This window comes from Anabas testudineus, chromosome 13, assembly GCF_900324465.2.
Source record: "Anabas testudineus chromosome 13, fAnaTes1.2, whole genome shotgun sequence".
Lineage (NCBI taxonomy): Eukaryota > Metazoa > Chordata > Actinopteri > Anabantiformes > Anabantidae > Anabas > Anabas testudineus.
The window spans coordinates 17,211,209-17,231,524 of NC_046622.1; the positions used below are offsets into that span (position 1 = coordinate 17,211,209).

Here is a 20,316-nt window from a genome sequence, read left to right on the forward strand (position 1 = left end):
TTGTTTCTACTTGAAGTAAACTCTTTCTCTTTTAATTGTCAGGCTTCACATGGTTGAGACACAGCCGAGAGTTCCTTTTATTGTGTGGGGGGGGGGGAGCAGAGCTGGCCCAGATAGGCAAGGTTAGAAAGGTTGTGGAAGACAGAGAAAGACAGCGAAAGGTGGAGGTAGTGCTCGAGAGGACATAAAAAAGACTGGCGGTTGGAGAGAGATGTGATGTGCGTTGCTCTTTTACCTAGCCGTGACCCACAGCGGTGACAGATATAGCAGCAGCCGTTGTTATAGCAACCCAGGCATGCCCGTAGCAAGACAGACTTCCTTGCAAAGATGTAACAGCAGAGTTGAGACACATTCATTTATGCACAGCTTTTAAAATTGTAGCGTGGTTTATTACACAATTTGCACAAAATAGAGAGAAGCTGCCAGTCAGCCATCACGCATTACTCCAAGAGGAAGAGAAGAGACACAATAGACTCAGAACATAAGAGACGTCTCCACAAACCTGCTGCGTTCAGGTCTATTGTCTGAATGCCAGATGGGTAATGTACAGTAGCAAGTGCACCTTTTATCTGCCTATCACGTTCACATAAATGAGTTATTGATTGTGCGACACCTCCCCTAAACTTTGCAAGAATGGCTTTGAGATGCATCGTGAAAGTGCAATTCTGTAGCCTCACCTTCCTTCCTCTCTCTCTCTCTGTTTCGCTCTCCTTGTCTCTCTGTATTTCTCCTTCATCCCTTTCTCTTGTTACAATGTACCTCCCTGAGGATACAATCCAGTAATGTGGCCCACATTCTGCCCGAATACATTTGAAATAAATAACCAGACCCCAACCACCTGGGCGGTCTAGTTAGCGTTTTAAGTCACATCACACCAAGCATGTAGACTAGCATGGGACTGTAAACGCTCTTAATTTGGAGTTCATTTCCTTTGCTCACAAATGGAAGTAGCTAATCACATAAAGTGCCACTAGTGACGTAAAGAGATTTAGTAGCTCAATATCCTACTGACTGCTCATGCAATACTGCTTTTTCTTTCTGTGTTGACCTGTAGTTGGGTCATTTAAAGTTTAAAGTAAGTGTCTAATGAGGACCAAGAGAATTACAGCTATTTACATCATAAAGTATGACCCTAAATCATTAATTATGTAATGGGCAGAATACAAAGCCTGTCCATCTATGAAGGGTCTCTGTCTCCCCCTAGTGTAAATCATATTTTGTCATCAAATGTTGACATGTAATCAAATGTCAAGTTCACTTTGTCAAAAGAAAACAAAACAGAAAACCCCTTGATGAGATGATTCATTTCTAAAATGGAAATCAGTGATGGATGGATGAAGTATTTTGAATTTCTGAATTCGGATTTTCATGTGATTCATTTATTGATCCTACCAGTTTGGGAGGTGAATTGACCAGAAACGTTTGGATGTGACCTGATCATTGAAGCAGCTTGCTGTGTATATGCCAGCTACTGCAGTCACCCAGATACACTTTATTGATTGTTGATCAATAGTCACTTTGCTGCATCTGAGTGCTACTTTTTCTTTTACAGTTATGATTAATTGGACCTAGTGATAGCATACAAAACTGGCAATTATTGTTTTGGTTTTCTGCTAACGTATTTACCGTGACATCTCCTCTCCTCTCCTCCCCTCCTCTCCTCTCCTCTCCTCTCCTCTCCTCTCCTCTCCTCTCCTCTCCTCTCTCCTCCTGAGGGTTCAGCACTATGTGTGGTACAGCCTTCTAAAGGGATTTTCATAGCATTGTACCAGACCAAGCTGGAGCTAAGAAGGTGTTCCCACAGTGATTCTCCTGCCTGCCCATTTCCATTTCTTTTAGCAGCTGAAGATGAATGCACACATTTCAAACGACGGCACAGAAATTGAATAATTTCTTCCGAGGAAGCTCTTCCGAGATAACCAAAGGCAGCCCACTCATAATTATAAATCTTCACACATTTCATGCCATATACTTCTAGACAGGGAAGGGCTGTTGACTTTGCCATGCAAAGAAGCCCACACCTTATTAATTCATTTCTGGAATGTGCAAGTTTCAGCTTGATTATAGACCTCCAGCCAAGGAGAGATGAAAGATATTTTTGGATTGGAAACTATCTCTCTTTTAGTAGACATAAATTAAACTGGAATTCACGTTCTCAGACCAAAGATAGGGGTAAAGCCAGGCTATTTTGTTTTCATCTGGCTGTGTTGATAATACACCAGCGATAATTAGACTAATCTGCTGAAAACAAATAATATGATAAGAAAACACTATGGCTTATTTGAAAGGTAAGCCAATTTAGAGATGTAACAGATCACTGCACTATGTTGTCATATGTTGATTAAGAATAAATATGTCTCCAGATACATTACAGGAAATATGCCTTCAACAAATAAGTATATTTCACAAAATATTTAATTATTGGCTCAATTAGTCTTTAAGATTATTTATTTAATTTCATGTACCTTTATGACCCAGAGTCACAGCGAGAGAAATCCTCAGCACCCATATTTTTTGGCTGTTATATATCAAAATAATTTAAAAATCACCTCATTAAGAATCGATAAAGAAAAGAAAATTCAGCTCTGAGTGGTGGTTTTAAATGAAGCACTGTCTCACCATCATAATACTAATGGCCGATTGTGACTCTAATTGGCCACATTATTATTTGGTCAATGTTTGATTTTTATCTTATCCCTCTGACTCATACTTTCTTCAAAGTCAACTTTCTTTTTGTTTGTCTGGAAACAGAAACCTGCTGGCACGGCACAGCGCTCAAGTGTTTAGAGTGTCTTTGTCTGCCATTAAACTGCACCTGCACAACTTCGAACCACCTCTAGTGACCTCCTCCGTTTATGTTTAGCATAATCTGTCTTTAGACAATGTACATAGTCCCCGTAAATTATCCCTCAGTGTCCATATAATGATGTCAACCTTGCTGATTCAGAGTTGTTATCATCTCCTTATGCTGTTGTTGGCATAAAAAAGAGCAAAGCGGTAGAGGTGTACGGCTAATAAAGACCTGCTCCTGAATACTGAATGAGAAGCCTGTCTTTACAAATATTCATTTACTGCTGTGTAATCCATCAACGGTCTTTTTAACAGAAATGGGCTGACGGGAGTTTCCTCACCTCATCTGTAGCACTGGATATGTTTCACCTCTGTCTTCTCCCCTTTTATCACACAAGTGTGATATTTGAGGAGAAATGTTCATTAAACCTGTCATGTTTTCTCTGACTTTACGTGTACGGTTAAATTCATAGGTAAGACTGTTGTTTCATATACATATAACAGGTTAAGCACTGCCTTAAGGTTAAGTAGGTTAAGCCCTCATTATGGAACAAAGATATGGAAGATGATGTTAGGAACGTACTCAGAACCGTGCCTGTTTAAAAGCCAAATCAAAAAACTAATCCATGAATTAAACAGGAACCTCTTCACAGTATACCTTAACCTTTCCTCTCTACAATCCATCTCTCCTATCCATCATCCCATTCGCCATTTCATTCACCCGTATTTCAAACAAGAGGCATCTTTGATTAGCGGGACAAAGAGGATGCCTTAAATAAAAAGACCATTAACAAGTCAGACTCAGATGCGAGGCTGTGACTGGGCTCTGCTTTCTAATTTGCGATGAGAGGATGGAGCTGGCCTGTTGCACAATGACGTTGCAGCCCTATTGTTAGTGAAATGAACACCTGGCTGCCAGAGTAGTGCTAAATCACTGCTGTGTGTTTCACCACACCTGAGGCCCTCCACACAAAGTGACACAAAGCAGAACGTTATATTGCAGGCTGGCTGAATTCAAAGGTAACTGTGTCCGAGATGCAGGTTTTATATTTAATCAATCAACTGTTCTGGTTGATTTAGATGGAAATTTATTGTGTGTTTCTGCTGTATATTAACCACAGCCTTGTCTCTTAGGAGAGGACGGACTGGCAGTGAAACATTACTAAACTTGATTGATTATATAAAGATAGTGAGAGAGGGAAATTACATTTCTGAAGATTTCTAATTATGATGTGTTCAAAAGCTGATGAGGCAGAAGGAAATGTTTTAAAACCAGACCTCTGACAAGCCTGAAGCTTGTTACTTCTGTGACAGTTGGCTGCAATCTTCCTTGACACTAGTGGGCCCCACCTTGGCTGATAAATGTTCTTTTGCCCCCAATGATAAAAATGCACACACACACACACACACACACACACACACACACACACACACACACACACACACACACACATACTAACAAGCAGGTCTTAATCAAGAACAATCATTATAAAACAATAACTCCTGTCTCCCAACTAAACTATTTTTTGTGTTGTAGAAGTTGTCAAATCTAATTAATTAAACTGTTCAAGTCCCTCTTATACCAGCAGGTTCAATCTGTGGAGGAGAAAGTTACGGAAGAGTAGGAAAATAGCATTTACTTCCTGCACTCTAAAAACTCTTAATGAATGCATGTTCACAAAATAAAATTACTAATATTATTGGTATTTAGGTACCTCTACTTGATTTAGTTTGTTGGATCAACTTCATTTTACACTGGATGTTGTCATAACTTAAAACTGCTTAAAGTAGTACATGTTCTCTGTTCAGTTCACAGAAACCACAGCCTGGTCTCTCTACCTCCCCCAGGTTACCTGGCTGAGATGAATGGGAGTGTTCTCAGTGACTTAACTAATAATTTGGAGCCTGAACTAATGAACACATAGAATCAATAACAAAGTCAGTTACTGGAGGATTCCTCTCACTGCAGCAGCAGCAGCAGCAGCAGCTGACTACCAGTGGGAAATGTTGACCTGATCTGTTTCAATTCAGGTTAAAGGCCTGGAAAAAAGCAGTAGCTATTGGTGAGATGCAGGAAGTTACATCAGTGAAAAACAACACAAAACTGTCTGTTGGGAAATCAAACATATACCAAGTGTTATGGCACCTTTCACCTAAATCCACAAATGTTAAACTTGCAGTGTCAACAAAGGAAAAGTTTGTACTGAGAGCACAAAATTATTTAAACAGTGTATTTCAACAACAGTTGTTGCAATCTCTTGTCTGTTTGTTATTATTATTAATGCATCTAGCAGTCTACAACTTAAGTATAAAAGACAGAAAAGACTGAAAACCGTATAATTTTCACAGTTTCACTAAAGAACCCATTTTTTTTTTTTGCAAGCACCACATTTCTGTTGTGTCTCTCCGCAGTGCAGATCAAATTTACCTCCCATAGTCAATTTGCACCATAGAAATCACTTAACCCGGTGAATTTGATCTAGCTGGAATTAGATTGGATTACCTATTGGGCGACCGGGGAAACCAGCAAAGAAAAGTTGTGATGGAATAGTAGAGCAGGCTGTGGCTGTAGCTGAGCCTTTTCCTGCAAGACAAGACAAATGACTTTTCAGCAGTTGTCCCAAACCAATTAACCTTAAATATGAATTTGACTTAAGTAATAATTTTACACTTTCACTAGAAACTGAGGGTGACAGGATAGAAAAGGCAGCATGTGTAACTGCTCACTTATACAGACTGAGGAGAAGTAATAATAACAGATTTACATCTGTTAAGAAATGTGAATACTCACTGTATCTTGTTACAGAGCCAACTGTGAATTCTTAGATCGGGGACTTCAAATTAGGACTAATGGGACACAGGGCAGCAGCAATCCTGGGTCTCCTTTGCTTCTCTTGACTTTGAGGTTTCTTTGAACAAATAAAAGAATAAAGAATAAGACCCATATTGACTGTTTTCACATCTAGCTAGGTGATTAATATGAAAGGAATTGAGCTGATTATCCAGTCAACCTCGACTCGAAGGCAAAATCAGGTTTTCAGTCTAACAGATCCATTCATTTTCTAAAGATCTCCTACTGGTGTAAGTGAGTCTGTCTGTGTTCACTGACTGTGAACGATCTATACAGACGAAGAGGACAAGAGCATAAAGTTTAAATATGGGACCTAATGCACTATGCAGTTTAGTTTCATTTCTGAATTCTTGTTCATTTTTATTGTCGTTTTCCTTGCCAACAGCTTTCTCTTAAAAAGCTGCTTTAATTCAGGGTGGTGGAAACAACGCACACACACACACACACACACACACACACACACACACACACACACTGCATGATACATATTTGTCCTGCAGTAAATTAATTTTCTGGGAACAAAAAAGCAAAGTTCTGCCTGAGTGTTTCTTGTTTCAATCTTGTCGTAACAGGCAAACCAAACATATTAGGCTCTCCAGTCAAATAATGGATTATACTGTGTACTTTTTCTCTTCACTGAAAAAGCCAGAGGATAAACTAGAAATTTCAAAGCAAGGCTGAGGAAGCTTAGGTGTGACACTGTCCTGAATATCCATGTCGCCAAACTTACATTACTTTTGAAAAACCGGAAAATGGGACAACACAGTCGTGTGGCAGCGATTTCTTGCTCACTGGGATTAAGTCACCTGACATTCAGTTTGTTTGTGTCTGTGTTTTCATACTGTATGTTACCATACTAGATTTTAAAGCACATTTCTAGTTAGTTTCTTGGCATTCATTGTTTATATTCAGTCAGTAAAACTCTCTAGCTGCTCTTTTAAAACCAAACACAAATAGTTGACCTTTAAAACATCTCTGACTCTTGAGATTTATCTTTCAATGACAGTAAAACATTTTCATGTTCCCTGAAACATGCATTTTTTGATATGGTGCTTACAAAATGGCTGCTTCCAGGGAGATTTATCTTCTGATAGTTTACACAAGTACCTACTAAAGCCAAACTGAAAAAAAAAAAAAAAACACTTTAGAAATAGTGGAAAGCTTGAAAATAACAAATGCCAGGAACAGTCTAGCATTCAGACGTCTGGATCTGAGGTTTTCAACTGCACAGGCAGAAATGGCTAAGATAAACTTAGTGAGAAAGCACAAGCTAGTCGTCTGTGGTCTTAATAAACCTGTCTGATTGCTCACAGCTCTACAGGGTCAACAGTGGGACTGTATAGAAGCCTTAATGTTGGAGAACGAGACTGAGCAGCATCCAACTCCAGCATCCAGAGGATGTATCAATCATGATATAAGAGCTGAAACTGTGAACATCTTTTGGTGCAGGAAAAAGAAACAAATTAAAAAATTAGCTTTGTCGTTCCAATACTTTTGGGCTCCTGTGTCTATCTATAAAATAGATAGCAGCGCCTAAATCTAATCTAAGTGTCAGCTTCCATTCGAGAAGGTTTACATCAATAATGAACAAACTCTGTGTGAGACACAGCATAATCGTTTTAACACGTCATTAGTTTATGCACCAAAGAGCTCACACGGCTAATTGAGAGTTGCCATTTAGATTGAGGTGGAGCTGTCTGTCAATATGTGGAGTAAAGAAGTGACCAAGCTAGAGAAGATATTAATGAGGCTAAAAATAGGAAAATCTAAATGAGAGACGTCACGGGTGTCTGGTTTGCAAAAATCAGCAACTGGGTACAAAAAGCAGTTCAAGGCAGAAAAACAAGGACGTGGAAGATGATAGAAGAAGGAACACAGAAAGTCATTAGCATCGTGAAGAAAAACACTTAATGACTGCACAGCAAATGGAGAATGTTTTCCACGTGGGAGGTTTACATATTCGGATTTCGTGACCGTAACCTCGGAGGGTTCTGACCCCTGGTTCACGCTGGTTCACTCACCTCATCTCAGACCGACTGAACCGCATTACACTTGCATTTTCTGTTTTATTTGTGCAGAACGTTACGTTTGCTGATTGATGACAGATGCACGGTGTAAAAGGTCCTTTATGCTTCTTCATCTTGAACGTGTAAGAGCACTCTTTGGTTCACTGTGCTGAAACACAGGCTGTGACTGGGCAAGAGATGAGGCAATAACAAAGGACACGCAAATCTGAGTCAGGACCTTGCGAGGTGTTCAGGTGCCGTGTTAGTTTTCTGCACTTGAGGAGGGTGATGAGGAATTTTTGCATCCAACAATCACTCTTGTTCCTGTAAGTGAAACACTGACAGAAAATACTGAAACTACCTGCAATGAAAGTTCTCGTATGTACTGTTCACATACTGCACATGTGAGACACACAAGATATTGAAACCTATTCCTTCTGCTGTGTAGCATGTTCTCTATGTTTGACAATATATCTGCACAGCGGTTAATTATCTCTTTCTAATTCCCCTCATTCTCTCATCTCCTCTGTGCTGATCAATCACGACTATAAACTGAGTGAATCACTCTGCTCATTTCCATGTTGTCCTTGAAATCAACACTTCTTCCCACATTGTGGCTGGATGCTCGGACATTAATTGATTGTGATGGTTGCGTGAAGGCCCACTAAGTGACAGTCAATAACACATTAAGTAGTAAGTAGCGAGTCTGTCAATCAGATACAGTGTGAATATACATATACAGTAGCACACCCACACACACAAACATATGCAAACATGCTTACACACACACACACACACACACAGGCGCGCAGACATGCCATTCAAGTAGCTCTTGAATCACAGGAACAGGCAATGCCACAAAAGCTCAAAATCCTATTGTGCCCTGCAGGCCTATGAGGCCGCAGTACTCTGAGCTGTACATCTCCCTTTAAAGAGTGAATCACTGAAATATTTGGCCCAGATCAACTCCCTGGACATCCTGGAAAAAATACCAAACACCAAAGTTTGTTTACACATTTAAGCGCTGGCGTTTTTGCACCACAATGCTAATGGTATGAAATCTCCCGTGGAGTGTTATGCTACTTGATTGCAGCTGAAAAAAAAAATGTCTGTATAAAATGCATGCTTAAATCCCAATAATATGTTTTAACTGTATTCCTTGTAGCTTTTGAGACAGCAGGATACTTCAGATCTTTCCTTTGTTGTATCATTTCATATTATTCATGGCCTCCCCCTAGCCTCCATATGTGTTTCTCTTTATTCTTCTCTTGGTCCTCTGCCCATCCCATCTTCTTATCTCCCCCTTTCTCTCCTCCTATCTCTTTCGATCCACTTTATTCCCTGTGTTCCTTTGCCTCCCATCATTCACATGGCAACGAACCAAGTTGTTGAATACTATTGTGCCCCAGTCAGAGAGAACACCAAAGACTCATTAATACACAAGATGAAGACACGTGCAGGATTACAGAAGAGTGAAAGGGAATTTTCTGACACGAGCAGACAACAAGTAGAAAGGCTCCTGATTGTCTCCTGCACCGAGTGCCTTCTGATGGGGGCGCTGAAGTAAGAGCAACATTAAATGTGTGACAAAAAAATGCTGATGCAGGAGAAAACAAAATACGTTCACTATACAGAAAAAGAACAGCTCTTTAGAAATGGCCTGAAGACGGAGGGAAGAGTAGGGTAATGAGGAGGGAGAGAGCGAAACGCAGGACACAAAAAGACGTCTTTCTGCTGACTGTGACAGTGAAGGTACGGCATGATGAAGTGAAAGTGGGGAAGGAGAGATCAAAAGAAAGAAAAAAGAGAGAGATGGAGAGTGAGAAAAAGAGGGACAGCATGACAGTTTGGCACTTGACAGGCTCTATGGAGAAATACAAGCAGTACATAGGTCGCCCGGGGATGCGTGTCTAGAGTCAGGGGAGACAGCACTTGGGTACACTAACGCACCGTGGGCAAGGAGACCTCTCGCCTGGACCAGACTCCTTATGTAAATACAAATCCCAGCTTCTCAGTGTTTTGGGGTGATGAATAATCTCACAAAATGTAGATGAGGACAGTGTTTGCACAGTGAATCCTTCCTGCTGTCAGGCGACAAATGAACACAGTACCAGGACATGAGGGAAATGACGCTTGAAAGGGAAGTTGATGTGATGTAAATAGGTGAGTCTGAATCGGTATGTGCAGTCATTACACTGCGGTGACAATCCACACGTGGCCTTTGACTTCGACTGCGCGTGCTTTACACTCCCTGTGATGCAGGTGGCGTGTGCTGGGTGAACGGTCGCTGCCGTACTGGATGTTAGACACGGTTCACTTCTCCATCTTTCACACATTTGCCGACACATCCACAGTGGTCCGTGCTCCCAGGCCTTTCTCTTCATTATTTTTCCTTGAGTAATGCAGAATGAGGCCTGATTTGGTCACAGTGCCTGGCTTTGATAATTGCAGGCATAAATTAAAGCATTTCCTCAAATAGCATCCTACTGTATAGAGCTCCACTGTGACCTTCAGTACCAAGTAACATATTTAGCTGCAGCAGTGGATCCACTTGTAACTAATTAGAGAAGGGCACTGCGCTCAGGTGGAAAGAACTGAGTTTACCGCTCAGCCCAGCTAAAAAAGGCAAAGGTTCATCACTTTGAAGAAAAAGTAAAAGAACAAACTACCAGCTGTGTGAAATATATAGTAGCGGTAACAGTACCTTTCCTGGTGTCTAATACCAAGCTCACTGCTGTGCAGTCATGACCCCAGGCCAATCTGTAATACACACAGTTTCTGGATGTTTCAAATGTCTGCCTGAATGTGCCATGCTGCATGAGAAAAAAGCACTTATTGCAACAAACAATAAAGAGACATTTAATGTCATTGGCAGTGGTTTCCGTCTTTTGTTGAAGTGTTAAAGCCGATACCACTCACCCAGCAAATGAAGTTGGCACACAGTGCGGAAGCCTAACTCTTTGATGTGCACTCAGGCATCCATCTCGCAAACAGCATCCAGTCGGTGCCTTCACCAAACTGAGGCCAGGTACAGCAACAGAGCACCACTGGCTCCATTTCTCATGATGCCATACAATCCAGCACCAGCAGCAGCAGATGCTCACTGCAGGTTCAGTCTGACATGGACGGATTGTTGCTCTCTCCCTTTAGTCCTTCCAGCTTCATGGATGAAGTGTCGGTGGATGTCCTGGATGCATCACAATATTTTTAGGTATTTTTCACCTCTGTCAGGTCTGACCATTATCTTTCTTCTCCTTCAATTTCTCCATCCAAACAGTTGTGGTTTGGTAGCTGCAACTGGTCTAACAAGTTGCCTCTCCATCGCCGCTCATTGTACTTTCTCTTTCTCTCGTCCCTCTCTCACTCTGGAGGAAACCTCCTCACATGGGCTAATGATCACATCATCTCCGCACTCACTAGCTCCCAATTATATTCAAGCGTTGGCCTCTTTAAAATAAAGATCCTTACTGTATCCTCCTGCTTCAGAGGGCTTCAGTTCCTGCCAGCTTCATTACCCAGCATTGCCTGTCCCTTTTCGCCCCATCAGCCCCTCATCCATCTGCCTGCATTTCATCTCTTCCTCTTTCATTGCTTAGCTGTTTGTTTGCTCCTTCCTGTCTCTAATGGACCAAACTTTTTTTTTTCCTGGAAACTAAGAACTTTGCTCTCTCCATCAAGTTAAGCCCGGCATGGCAACCAACTGATTCTGAACTTTCGTCAGATACAGAAATATGACGTCTTCTGAAAATAGCTATTTTTAACAGCAAGACATCATGGGCACAGAAAGGAGCAGCGGAAAACTCTGAAGAACCAACAAGCGCTAACGGTTGGACGCTTTGTAGTTTAATTATTGTTGTCCCAGCTGTATGTTGACGTGCATCATGGTGCATTGCATCATCAGCATATTTCCCCCAGCCTCTGGCGCTACAGTATAAAAGGCAGAAGATACAAATAATGAGTCAATTTGGGCGTTGGCATGGAGATAGAGGGCAGTTACAAGCAGCACACTGGTTGGGGTAAAAACATTCAAGTTCAATTTTCACCACAAATTGACAGAACGTGTTGAAAACATTATCCTCCAAGAGACTAAACTAGCTTCACTTGAAATTTGTGAAAGCTGAATGCAGAAACCATGATGCAACCATATTGATGCAATAAACCTAAGAGAAAACAACAGAATAAAAAAAGATCTTTACTTTTTTAAATGCCTTTATATCCATCCACCTGTTTTCTCCTTTGTCCAACACACTCTGGATTGCCTGGTAGGTGTATGTGATTAAAGAGATGGGGGTGGTCTCTGTTACCACTGGAAAAATAAACTGTTGTTTGTTCTCTTCCGCTCAACAGATCAGGATCAGAGTGAAACAAACAATGTCAAGTAGGAAGGTGAGATCAGAGATGCTTTGTGTGGCAGCCCTGTCTCCTAAAAACTACATTTCTATGCAGCTAAACAGCAAACATGATACTGCTGCTGTAGGTAATGTAATGAACAGGATAGATTATATTTTGGTGCATCATATGTTCGAAAAAGCAGAAGTTGCAAGAAGGCGGTAAGAGTGGATGGACGACGTGCAAAGCATGAGACAATCACACCACAGACCTGGGTTAAAGTCCTGTGCCCCATGTGTGGACAGGTTTAAAAAACACTGGTTAAGAGATTGGTTTAAAGCTCCATCAAGGGACTCTTACCTGTTCCTGTATTTAGCTCGACCACAACAAACTCCTCCAACCTTAACATCCTATGTGTTGTTTGTTCCAACCCATATGACCAAAGTGACCATTTGTTGTAAAAGCATCCCCACATATGGCGACAAAATGGTGGCTGACGTCTCGCACTTACTTACTTACCTACTTACTATTTCCTAAATGTTTCCTAAGCATTCATACTGAAAAATATTTTATCGTTTACAGTTTAGTTGTATATGAATTTGAACATTTACAGGACACAGGCAGATGAGTGGGTGGTAGCAGGAACTTAGTAGCTAATATGATAATAATAATAATAATAATAATATAAACTAAATTAAGCATATAGTATAATGACTATGACAGAGCTGGCTCTAGTCAAATTGGTGCCCTATAATTCTTCCATTAAAATAGACCATCACTTCTCAAAGTAACTTCATGACTATAATGCTTTGTCTAGACCCACATTACATAAATCAGTTTTGTCCTGTATTGTTAAACGTTAGAATACTAACTTTAATTACATGTTGAATTGGTCTGAATTGCTAGCTCCATGTCCAACCCCCCCTCTAGGTTTGATTCCCACTCCTTTCTGTATTCATGAGCGTACAGTTTAGACTGAGACACGATGAGCCAACTAGCTAGATGTTCAGCTTATGTCCCAGAGACACACACACACAGGACGAGGTGTGTAAGTGACTGAGGCTGTGAGAGTCACGTGCGGGGAATTATTTTAGAATGACAGTGAAGAAACGTTTCACAACATTTACATCCTGCTCTGTAGCCAGGGCCGTGTGCCATTTGCAGCGTAGACACAGAGGTGTGGATCTCGTCTCTGCTCTGACTGCAGCTGCGGGAGGCTACGGTGACACTGACCACCTGTGAGTGCTTTGGCACGGGAGAGGAGCCCATGGGAGCAGCCGCTGCTCGGTGAGGACAGTAACTGCAGCATGATACGTTCTTTCACTTCAAAGTCTCCAAAACACAAGAAAAAGTCACAGAAAGGATTTGGAAAGTCGCCAAGTTGGCAACACTCTATAAATGAAAAGTAGCAAGAGCAGCAAATAGGATCTTGTAATTTTAGAAGATGTCTTTTTGTACGTCTTTCTGGAAGACGCACCTGAGAGGTTGGAGATTAGAGATTATTATTATTATTATTTTGTTTATCATGAGCTGGAATACTTTAGCATAAACACTGGAAACAGCAAAACCTGCACACCAGCACTCACTATAATTAACATATCACACATTGTTTGTGTAGTTGTACAATTAAGAGGTTGAAAACTGTGAGGTTGCCAGGCAACCAGCAAATTCTCAATTTTGTACTAGTTTATCTATCCACCTTTAATCTAGCTATCTGCCTGTGTAGCTGACTGCTTGGGACCCAAACACACAACACAAAAATTAAATTAAAAATCAACCACCAACAAATGTAAATGGTCAAAACGAGGAATTGATTTTTTTTTGCACTCAATCAAGCCGTGAAAGGCTATTTTTCTGTGCAGACTGCAGATTGAGTGTAATCACTCCAAACTCTCTAAAGGAAAAACTTTTTCAATTTTAAATCAGTCTGCGAGCAGTTCCAAGCAGAAGGAACAGGATACATGGAAAAAATAAAAAAACACTCCTTGTAATCAGTCATAGGTGACCATGAGGCTAATGTGCTTGTTTGTGGATGCAAAAGCAACTCCACGGAGCCCCATCTTACTGTCTGCATGCTGTTCGGCTTGGCAGCTTCAGCAATGACTGACCTTGCGCTTCACAATTACCGGACTGTTTTCTGTTCTCTCCGCCTTAACTCTCCTCCGTCACCCTGTTCTGACAAAACCTCTATTTGCATCTGATTGGCTTTGTGGGCCTGCTGCGCTTGTAGCATTCGATGAAATGTAAGAATGAAACAAGATGGAAAGTTGCCACGAATGCTTAAAAACTCTGTGCAACTGCAGTGAGGACAGGTCATTCACCATAGGTGCAAAAAAATTATACAGTTAAACAGCCTTATGAAATAAACATAAACCTGGCCCACAGAAAGCAGCTCTTCCCCCGTGTCGACATAAGCTACATCTTTCTCCCATTATGTCCTCTAAAATGCATAATTACTGTGCAGGAACGTGCAAACTAAATCAGAGCCTCTTAGAGGAAGAAAAAGTGAAGTAACTCAGCAGTCAGCCTCTTGGGCGGGCAGTGGTTTGCTTTCTAACTAATTTAGACTTTGTCAAATTTAAATTTACTTAACAATTCACTCTTTTGCAGTTTAGTAATAATTTCCATCTTTTACCCAGTTTCTTTTTTCTCTCTCTCAAATCATACATAATGTACATTTGGGTTTCTTGGTATTATGCAGCTTTGCACTTACTTTTCTCTGGTTTTCTCATAATTCATTTCTATTTAGCAATTTAAATTCGCCTAACTGGTAAGTGTTACCATTTCATATTTATAAGTATTACTTTTATTTTAGGCCAAACGAGATATTGATATTTACCAGGTGTATTTTTTTTCCATTTTCACCATATTTCTTTTAGCATGTTAGCATGGTAATAGTTTAATACTAATCCTGCATGCATTTAGTCGTGAACTGATGTGACCTGTTTGACAAAGTAAAAAAATTTCACCTGATGGTGGCGCTAGATAAAATGTCCCAGAGTTATCCCAGTTAATTAATTGTATAACATAAATGTATCATAACAACAATAAGCATGTGATCATTGTTCAGTAGGAACATCACTTTTTGCGATGATGTAACCCACTGAATGATTTTAGTAGTACCTGGACAAAGTGAGGAGATATGTGGCACAGAGCAATAAGATCTATCAGACTTTGACTGCACAACTCTCATTAGAAGGATCAATTCTTTTTTTTGTATTTGTTGGCAATAAAACAATGTAGAAATGTTAGCACTTTACCCTTCAAACACCTCAGTCTCTCTGGAATAAAAGGAGCTGTGAGTACATTTCTCATATCCAGATAGCTCTTCCAAGTCTTCATCTCTGTCTTTCTTGTCTCCCCTTAACTAATTTCACAAACAGCCAGTCATGCCAAATCTCTGCCTGTTTGTTTCTCTCTCAGCGAACAGTATGTCAGGTTATTGTGAGTGTCAGTGAGTGAATGAGCCCCAGTGTCAAGCAGAAGATGTCCCACATTATTTGGTGCTACCCAGTGATCATATAAATTCTTTATAGGTCGAGGTGAACTTTAAAGCAATGACTGCTAGCGCATAAAAAATGATTCACTTTCAGGACCTTGCTCAATAGTTGGATCGTGTGTGTGTGTGTGTGTGTGTGTGTGTGGGTGTGTGTAGTGCTAATGTGAGTAAAAGAAAGACCAAGAGTCTTTTATGACACAGCAGTGTCCCCTTCTTACCAGGGCTGTGCCTTTTCTTAACTCACCTCAAGTCACTCTGTGCTTTGGCCAGGCTGAGAGAGGTGCCTGTGCGTCTCCAGTCTATAGTGTGTCTCTCTAATCCCTGTGAAATATGAAGCTAAAAACGTATGCTCATTCCTGAGGTTGACATACAGTACTCTCTGCTCCTTGACATTAAGATTACTATATGCAACACTGTGCGTCACTCGTGGAATTAATCCTTGAGACGATTTTCTTAACATGACACATGGATGAAGCTGTTGTATAAAACAGCATTAATGTATTTATTTAACATTTCGCCAACATCCACACATCAACACAAGTTAATTGAGGCCGTATCAGGCAGCAGCAGGCTGCAGTGTTGCAGCGTGGCAGTCAACAGTTGTACTGTATGCGTATGCGCCTCCCACAACAAGCACGGGGACTGCACGTTTGTGTGTGTACTGCATTTAATCATCGAAGTTCACACTTAGGTTCAATCACTAATTTGTGAAGCGTCGTCCATTGTGAGGGTTTGGGGTGTCATCATTAACTTTTAGCTTTATCTTTCTCTCAGCATGAATTACTTATTATTAAAGTTATTTATTTTCTGCACAACATAGGACACATTTTGTTCACCCCTGACAACATCTTCAGACTTGCTGAACGCAACTCGACTTTGCACAAATACGGAAAAAGAAACAGCCAAGTATTTATTAGTGTTCGATACAGTGGTTGCAGCAGGTAATAACCAATACTCCAAACATAATAAATCTAGCAGTTGTGTAGAATTACGCCAGGTTTAGGGTTTGAAAAACGTTAAGCTGCTCTTCTGCTGCAGTGGGGTTCTCCCAGAAATGAAGCCATAAACAAAACCTGACAAAAAACTTTCCATACAGTGGTTGTTACATGCAGTCTATCATCATTAAAAATGTACAATTATGTACATAAAATACAAAACATTTGTGCAAATTGTGCTTTAATGCTAGGTCAGGAGAAGTCTATTTATCTATTCTGTCTTTTTTCTCTTTTGAATTTAATTCCATGAAGGAGTTTGTGTGTTTACAATCTACCATTAATATTTCACATGGGATGTATTTACACAGAGACTGCAATAAACAGTCAGAAGTAAATCCTGATGCACAACTGTCAACTTGGCAATCAAATTGTTCTCCTAGTGCTTTGTTTTTGTCTTTGTCTCACAGACTGAGGCAGGTGGCCTGCGTACTATGTGCGTTTGGTTGCATATGACATGTCCATATCTGCAGACATGTATTTCATTTATATTGAAATTCATGGTGCATTGTTTCTCAGGGTTTGTCCTCAGGGTACAGAATACTACGGGGTTTCAGTCCTTTCAGCTGCTGTCTTTAATTGCCTTCAAAAAACATCCCATGTGTAAACTGACTCCTGATTACATGGTGAGAATGAAAGCCAGCAGAGCTCTTTGGTTATAAATTGATGTATGTGTTCACCACAGTTTTTCCTTTAATTTTCTATCATATTTCCATGTCTCGCACTTATGTGTTCTTCTTTTAAGGGTCATAACGTGAATTCGTGTTAAAGAGGTAGAGCCAAACTATCCAGCTTTAAAATATCGTGCGCTCTAACTCACATTTCCCATTTTACCTTTTCCTTCGATGGTTAAAAGCGCAAAAGTGTGAAGTGCGTTAAAGCAAATGTGAGAAAACAAAAGGTAATTTATGGTTCCACCCGGTGACAGTGACAGTAAAGGAGACACACGTCTCTGCCAGGGTTTAAACAGATATAACCCCGCCTTGATTCTCCACAGTTCTTTACAGTCGCCGCGTCTCCTGCCTCCCTCAGTAGAGAAGGTAACTCCACTCCGTGCGTAAAGCTCTTGGACAGTTTCACGCTATGCTTCATTTCTCTGAAGACTGACACTGAAGAAAATCATTTCTTGAGGTTTTCAGTGAATGATTTCAAGTGTTTTTTTGTTTTTTTTTTTCTTTGTATGCATGTTTTCCCCCTTGTAGTGGATTTTTTTCTTTTATGCCCAAACCAACCTGTACTAATGTCTCGCTCCCGAGCCGCTGCACCGACTCGGTAAATTTATAATGAGTGAAAAATGTGCAGAGCAAACGAAGGACACAGCGGGAACTAACTGTGGATGCGCTTGGATTTAACAGTGGCTTCCTGCAAAATCAAAGAATCAGTCCAACTTATGGCGTGAAGGTAAGACAGTTGTTTTTATTTATTTTTTCCTTACGCGTTTTGCGAAACTTGGCAAAAACAAGAAGACCTAAATATCCCCAGTCATGGATTTAAGCTTTGGGATGTCTGTAGCCTATAAAGACAGCTGTGAAACCAAACATACGTGGACGATATAATTAGATAACGTTCAGATACTGTATGTACAAGTATTTCTATCCAGCAGGGATCGGTGGTCTGATTCCGGCTGAGAGATTCGGGCTGATTCAAAGTGATTTATTGGGTTTGATTCCTGAGATATTAACTTTCAAGGTTAATTTGTTGCTGATGTTCACAGACTATTTGTCGCTTTACCCCCAAAGCGTATCTCCTGTTTTCAGTGTGCGTTTCTGTGAATGAGCGAGTGCGCGCGTTTCAGCGCACCAATAGTTCATCTGCAACACACACACACACACACACACACACACACACACACACACACACACACACACACACACACACACACACACACACACACACACACACACACACACACACACAAGAGCTGTGTGTAACAGGGAGGAATTTGATTGTTTACAGCACTGATCTTGTTTTTTGATTTGTAAAACAGCTGGAAACCAATAAGTGCTCTAAGTGATCTGTGGTTTTCTCTCTTTTCCTTTCTCGTTTCTGAGAGCGGCAGCGTGCCCGTGTGAAGCTCCTGATCCTTATGTCCACACACGTTTCCAGCCTGTTTTTACCTTGCAGTTTGTACAGTCATTAGTGCAGCGTTCTCCAGAGACGGCGCGTCCTCGGCGCAGGGTTTCGTTCAGGGCAGGTGGCTGCTCTTCTCGCTGCCCAACCCTCCTTCTTTCCTATCAACACTCGCCAATCAGCTGTAACAAGTTAACAACGGCACGCAAAATGAATATGTTAGAGGAGGAAAAAAAGCCTTGTTTATCTGTAGATGTCCTAATAAACCTGCAGCGTGTCTCTGGCGCTCACTGCAACACAGACTTTAGAGTTTATTTGCAATTTAGATGTTTTAGTCGCCTTTATTTTTATTGTTGCAATTATAATAATAATTTGTTGAGCAATGTCTATGTGTTTTTTTTCCTTTGTGATCATAATTGTACATTATGTCAATTTCCAAATATGATTCAGCTACTGTATAGTGACTTTTTTTTTAATGAATCAGTAATAATTGGAGACATAAAAAACAAACAACCAATATATAATCTTATAATCTATATAATATATAACCTGAGGTAAAAAGAAATATATATTGCTTTGACATTTGGTCAGCAGCTGCTCCGTAGGTCAGCAGTTATGGATCTCTTGATGGCTAAAGCCTAAGTCAAAACACCAGGTTGTCAAATTGCCACTGTCATTAAAAAGGACTCGCAGGCATTCTTTGACAAGAAAAATTGCTTATGTCAATTGCACTTGGGTTGAATTAATGATCTGGATGCTTTCTTGATACATAAACGTGAACAGCTAATCCCAAACGAATACAACTCCAGTGAAATGTCACATGCTCTGCTGAGTGATGTCCGTTTGCCCTCTATCCAGCGACTGTTTTCAGACACATTGTTCAGCCATATGGATTCAACCTCTCCTATCTGTCGCACCTTCTCATGTGGAAACCAGCCTCGTCAGAGCCACCTGACTGTCTGTCTGTCAGTCCAGCTGTTTGACACAGACAGCACCACTAAAACAGATTTCTCGGATTCTTCCAGACAAACATTTGTCTGACCATGAACTGCTTGACTGAGTGACAGAAGGAGACACAAAAAAAACAAACAAAAACAAACTCAGAATCCAGAGCATCTCATTTGCAGATCTTACAAACCTCCAAACTTGTCATTTGCGCGGCATCATCATCACCTTTTGTCAAGCCCTTTGTCGTCTGATGGCATTTATAAAGATGGAGCCCCCAGGACTTTTCAGGCTGCTCAGCATCACATACAGACTCTAAAGATCTCCTAAGGCATTCTTCATAAATTCCTCATAAACGCCCTGAGAGTCTCCTCCTGCTTTCTCATTATTATGTTTTTAATTTGTTGAAGACTGCTTTGGATTTAATTCACTTAATGATAATTAAACTGTTCAAATTCCTGCTGAATGATGATAGCTTTAACCACTCACATATTTAGTGAATATGACAGTGGCACGTAATTGCATTTCCTTGTGTGATGATTTCGTTATCCATATTGAAATGCTAACAGTAAGAGTCATAAACTCTCATTACCTTCAACGTTAATGCTGAAAGTTGTCGATCTGCATTGATGAATTTCTCTTTGATTCCTCTGCTACTGATTGAGAGCATGATTTGAGATTGAACGATAAATCCTGCTAATGTGAACATACTTGCATCATGCGCCCATAATCATTTCTAGACTGAGATAAGCAGCGACTGACTTTGTGATTTGTAAGGTTGATCTAGGCTCCTGGGAAATGTAATATCAATTTATCATATATATATATATATAT

At 40.5% G+C, this 20,316-nt stretch overlaps 1 protein-coding gene across 1 annotated transcript in view; it reads left to right on the forward strand.

Annotated features, from left to right (window-relative positions):
* Window positions 1–17,803: 17,803 nt before the first annotated feature.
* Window positions 17,804–20,316, forward strand: part of drd2a (dopamine receptor D2a) — a 34,617-nt gene continuing 32,104 nt past the window's right edge. The window contains exon 1 of the mRNA XM_026375791.1: window positions 17,804–17,868. The gene's annotated coding sequence lies outside the window, so the exon portion shown is untranslated. The remainder of the gene's footprint in view (window positions 17,869–20,316) is intronic.